At 45.2% G+C, this 6,000-nt stretch overlaps 1 protein-coding gene across 1 annotated transcript in view; it reads right to left on the reverse strand.

The window, feature by feature from the left end:
- The window catches only part of GPRIN3 (GPRIN family member 3), a 206,061-nt gene extending 201,045 nt beyond the window's left edge, over window positions 1-5,016 (reverse strand). Inside the window, exon 1 of the mRNA XM_089663757.1 lies at window positions 4,714-5,016. The gene's annotated coding sequence lies outside the window, so the exon portion shown is untranslated. The remainder of the gene's footprint in view (window positions 1-4,713) is intronic.
- Window positions 5,017-6,000: the final 984 nt, after the last annotated feature.

Consider the following 6,000-nt stretch of genomic DNA (forward strand, 5'->3'; position numbering starts at 1 on the left):
ACATTACTGCCCTCATCCCTAGTGCCATGATAACAAGATGCATGCGCGCTTCCTCAAAGGGTCAATCTTGCAGGTGAGGGTGGCTCTAAGGGACCCGGCAAGGCAACGGAGCCACCCTCAGGGCAGAAAGAGAGAAAACGTCTAAGGCACAGTGCAGACAAGTGACATATTGCACTTGAGCAAAGAGCAAATATGGTAAGTCCTGTGGTATGCTACTATATATAGCATTTCACATTGAGCCCGGGTGCAGCACATCACATATGATTTGCACAGAAACCACACCGCATTCCTGTGCAAAACACATGCAATTTCTGTGCGGTGCAATTTGAGCCATACATTGAGTATGGCTCAGATCACACTGCATCTGCACCAAAATAGTGCAGGACCCTTTTTTTGTCAGCATCAGAATCAGATGGGAATTCACACACATGCGATCTGATTCTGCACATCGCACCACTTTTTGCGAACAGATTTTGGGGTGTTGTTAACTTAACATACACACCTGCAGCGGTTCGCATGAATGGGGTACAATAATAATGTGGTGCACAAATCGCACAGAAACTGTTGTGAATTCCACATCACATCGCACTACTTTTTCAACCATGTAATTCGGTGCGGGCAAACGCACTGCATTTGCAACCCGTGTTAGGGTTGTCAGTAATTTATATTGACACCCACTGCAGATAGCAGTGTGTTTTGAATATAGTGCAGGAAATGTGCACTGAATGCTGGTTTCCCACACGCATTCTGGTTTGAACCGGCCCTGAGGGTTTAAGAACATTTTAGCTTGCATTGACACCTGAGCAGAGTGTATTCCTGATGATGTTAAAGTGTTTTTTTTTTTTTTCATTTTTAAAGGGCCTTACAAGCTTTTGCAAGTGTTTCTGCACCTGCATCATCAGGGCTAGGCAAGGAGAAAAGTTTTTCAAGTGCAAAAATGTGTGATTTACAGGTGATCCCAAGGCCGGCCATACATGGGTCGATTTTCGAACGATTTTTCGTTCAAAAATTGGACTTAAGAATAATTGGCAGATTTTTGCTCTGTTAGAGGGGCAATGGCACCAGACAATTTCTGTGGTTCCTCCCCATTTCGTTTATCGGGCATGCTGAAAAATTCATGAAAAATTCATGAAAAACAACCGATTTTCAAAATCATTGGTGGCACCATCAGATTACAGAAAAAACTATGTTTTTGATTTTCAATCGAAAAATCATTCGGAATTCGAACGTTGTATGGCCTGCTTATGAGATCTAAAATACCTGATTGCACTCAAAAATAACTCATGTACTTCTTTGAACATAGGGCATCAAGTGTACAAGCGACTGAGAATTGAAATTTGAACAGGCGCAATTGCAATTAGATTGTTAATGTTAAATGCTGTCAGGTGTTATCAAGCATAAAGAAACACTACAAAATGCTCAGGTATGAATGAGAACTTAAAACTGAACTCCACGCAGGTGTGTTTTTTTTTTTAACTTACATTGGTATAGTTTTGTACATCTAATTCTCCCTATCTCACATCTGGAGGGCAACTTATAATGCAGAAATTCGCTGTAGTAATCTGGGCTACATGCAATCAGTGCTGGTCTTCTCTGGGTGCTGCTCAAGCGACTTGCTGTCTGTATACTGAACACAGGGGGTTGCCCGCTTGGGACCTCTGCCATTCAGCAAACGTATTGTATTTTTTTCAATGAATACAAGACGCTCTCTTATTAGACGAGGCAGAGAGGCAGACGAAGTGGCCATCTCAGTCTTATTCAATCAGTGAACTCCTTGCATTATTTGAAAAATTCAAGGCATTCGCTAAGTGCTAATATATACAAAATGGACAGCTGCCAGAGGTAAACCTGGTGGCAGAGGGTTGTGGCGCTTGGCAGTTCTTCTGTGCTGCCTAGGGCAGCACAAGAACTAAATACACCACTGGCTGTGCTGCTGAACAGTGGCATGCAATCCTGTACAGAGCACTGCAATAAAATGCAGCATATCAGCATTTTATTGCAGCTCGCTGCAGCACAGCTCCATGCTACGTTGTAATACAATTGTTTTCTGTGTGTTCTTGCCACGGCTGGCATTTTCCAATGTAGTTAAATGACAGTCACCGCACATAGTGTGAAATGAGCATAAATGTTGGAGTTGATGAGGGAGTAAACTCTCACATTCAATATACAGGTGGCAAGTCACTCGAGCAGCACCCGAAACAGGACAGCACTGACTGGCGCAGACTACTACAGTGAATTTCTGCATCTTCAGAGGCACTCTGAATGTGATCTATGACGGACCAGATGTAACAGGGCTAGACCAAATGTAAGTTTCAAATTAAAGATCATTCCTGGGGTTCACTTTTATTATTCTCCTTTTACACTGTGTGTCACTGCAAGAAAGAAGCAAACATGAAGGTGTACGTTGACATAAAAGATCTAACTGCTCGTACAGTCTACAGGTAAGAGCACTTTTACTTACACGATCCTCTGCTCCCACATGCTCCAGCGGTGGACTGTCCTTTGCTGTCCTCACGTCCAGTGCAGGTCTATGGTCCCTGATGACACCAGAGGACCTTAGAACAACAGAGTGCAGGGAAGAGGAAGCTGCAGGGGCCTGTCTAGCAGCATGAAGGAGCCTGCAGGAGATGAGGATGGGGTAAATAAATGTGCATTACCAAGTTCCCTAGACCTAAACAAACAGTTAACCCTTGCAGTGCGGACACAGCCCCACTCCAAGTGTAATATTTTAGGTTTCCATGGTCTCTTCTCCCCCATACTTTGGCAATCTAAGGTTCTCAGACATCACCAAGACCAATGCAGGGTCCATAGCTCTGCATTAGACGTGGGAATGGAAAAGGACAGTCCACTGCTGGAGCATGGGCGAATATCGTCAGGTAAGTAACACTGGTTTTCTCGTCTTCTAGACCTAAGCAAGCAATTAACCCTTCCAGTTCTGGCCCAGCCCCACTGCAAGGGTGAATTTTGAGGTTTCCTGGAGTTCACCCTTAAAGAAGAATCCTGGGCAAAAATGTTATTTTCCAATGCAGTGGAGCTGTGCCTGCACTGCATGGGTTAGACACTTGTTTTTGTCTAGGGGTTCCCAAAGCTTAGATATACCTATCTATTCCGCCGATCGTCTGAGCACAAGACTGATCTTCACCACTCCTGCCCCCCCCCCCCGCACGCTAGCAGTCTTGTGAATGGGCTATTCCTGATGTCATCACACTCATAGACTGGCTCCAGATGTGAGGATGGCAGGAACAATCCACCGCTGGATGTGGGGGAACGTGGTTTTCCAGAGGACCAGAGGTTTGATTTTTAAGAATAATCAGCTGATTTTCGCTCTTTATTGGGTCAATGGCACTGGCCAATTTTCGTGGTTCCTCCCCTTTTCCGTAATTGGGCATGTTGGAAAATGCGTGAAAAACAACTGATTTTCGACTCAATAATGGTCAAATCGTACGATCATTTTTCCGAAAAGAATATGTGCATGAGCCCTGACCTTGAAGGAACAGACGTTTCGCCTGTTATATGGGGTGAACTTCATGACTTGGTCGGCCGATTTGCGAAATCATTGATGGCACCATCGGATTACTGAGCGAACGTTTTCAATTTTCAGACGAAAAGTTGTTTGGAATTCGAACCATGCATGGCCTGCTTAAGTATAGCTTTTTCCCGAACCCCCCCAAAATGAGCAATTTAACCCATGCAGTACGAGCACAGCCCCACTGCATGGGAAAATAAAAATTCTGACTGGAGTTCTGCTTTAAATAGAAGGATATGGATCCTTATTCTAGCCATGAAATTTTTAGATCTCACTGGACTGAAAAGAACGCTCATCTCACTGGCTGAAAAGAAACCTTTTGATGTGAAATGAGCCTAAAATATCAGGCAGTGTAACTGAGTTATGAAAAGCCAAACGATATGAGCAGAGATCGATCATATCCAGTACATTCCCATGATGTAAGCCAGAAGCAGGACTACAAAGTCAACTTTTTTCCCCATACTCTCCAATAAGCACAATTAGGAGAAAGTCCAATTCGTTTGCTAAATGAAAGATTTCCGAGAAATCCATAAAACCTACATGGCAGGTGATCCCCCGGAGCTGACTACATCCCAAGCCAGACAACCTGCATATAGACTTCCTGTATTTATCAGATCCATGGAGAATTCATGTTACCTGGTAAACACTAAGCTCTGAAAATGAAGCATGGTATGCTGGCTCTCTTGCAGCAACTGGGCCATAGGAGAGCACTAATGAGGGCCATCTCTTTTCACACTGCTAAAGCACAGCGCAGGGGGAGGATGTACTATGCAGCAGCAAAACCTGTCTGTGTGCTGATGACTCTATGCAACTCCCAGTGTACATGGACCCTCTGTCACTAGCCATTAGCATTCCCAGGCACATCCACACTGCAGACAATTCTGCACAAAGGCAATGCATCAAGATATGTTCACCTGGGTGCACACAACTTGTGCCTGGCTCACTTCATACACAGCACATCATGACATCAGACCATGGAATACTCTGTAGAAGAACAATACCTGCATAGTGATGGATCCAGCTATAGGTCATCACTGCTATAGAAAGAAGTGCTCCCTATGCATGTGTTGCTGCTTAATCCCCAGAGTCATCAACAAACAATGATCTGTAGGTGATGTTTGGGGGGTGCTTGCTATAAATACCTATTAGATCTTACCAGCATGTAATAATCAAAGCATCTCTCTTACCCTCGATCCTGGACACAGGGAAGCCGGCATTGACCTTGTAGAGAAATTCATCATCTTCCTTCTGTATATGATAATCCAATAGTAAATGAGATGTCACTGATGAGATCCTAGCTGAGGCTTCCTTTCCATGGATGGCAGAGGGATAGAGTGAAGAGCACAGCTTTGTAGAGAGGAGAATGCCCCTGCTCCCTGCTGATGATTTCCCGGTGCCCTCTTAGTGTCTTGTGCTTTTTAGAAGCGTCTCTCCCTGGGCAGGAGTGAGCACAGCAAACGCACACAGGGAAGCGATCGGGCTCATGCCACGCCCCCGTGATGCTGCCTGTCACTCAGTGTGGGCGGGGCCGTCATTTCATCTGTCTGCTCAGACTGTGTGATGGCTGGCTCAACACTCTGCTACTACATCTTTACAAGTGACACCGAGGGATGAAGAAGAACTAGGAAGAGCAGAGTGTCACTACAACAATTTATAATAGGAGATCTCAGAAATATCAGCAAATACTTTTTTTTTTAAAATCTAAACTCTTTTTATTAGTATCAAAGAAGACAATTGACATTACATCATGACAAAAAAGGAATCAGAGAAAATACATACTCTACAGCAGGGGTAGACTGACAACTCATGGGGCCCCCGGGAAATAGGGGATCATGGGGCCCCTGTGCCCTTGCCCAAACTCAAAAAAGCCTATGAAAAAGGTACCAGGGGAATCTCATGGGGCCCCCTACTGACCCCGGGCCCTCGGGCAGTGCCCGAGTTTCCAAATGGTCAGTCCGCCCCTGCTCTACAGCAACCTTTTCTCAACCAGGGTGCCTTGAGGTTTCTTCAGGGGTGCCTTGGCAAAATGTCTAAAAATTGCCCAAAACTTGTACACAAGCCAGCAGGTGGAACACGCCTGCCTTCAGGAGCGGACTGACAACTCATGGGGCCCCCGGGCAATAGGAAATCATGGGGCCCCTGTGTCCTCACCCACACTCAAAAAAAGACTATGAAAGGTACCAGATGAATCTCATGGGGCCCCCTACTGACCCTGGACCCTCGGGCAGTGCCCAAATGCCTAAATGGTCAGTCCGCCCCTGCCTTCCTTTTAGTTCCACAAAGCTACAGGTTTTCATTGTGCATCATTATGACTTTCTAACCACAGGCATCCTGACAACCAATGACATCATCAGTTGATAAGGAGGATTTCAGCTGCCTGCACAGCATCCTAGTTTGACCCTCCCCTGCCTCTCTCTGTCAGTGCTGGGGTCACTATAGCTGAGTGATTAATAATCACTGAGAGAGAAAAGAAA

The sequence above is a fragment of the Staurois parvus genome, unplaced genomic scaffold (assembly GCF_062004578.1).
Source record: "Staurois parvus isolate SC_StPar_1 unplaced genomic scaffold, SC_StPar_1.0 ptg000044l, whole genome shotgun sequence".
In the NCBI taxonomy this organism is placed as follows: domain Eukaryota; kingdom Metazoa; phylum Chordata; class Amphibia; order Anura; family Ranidae; genus Staurois; species Staurois parvus.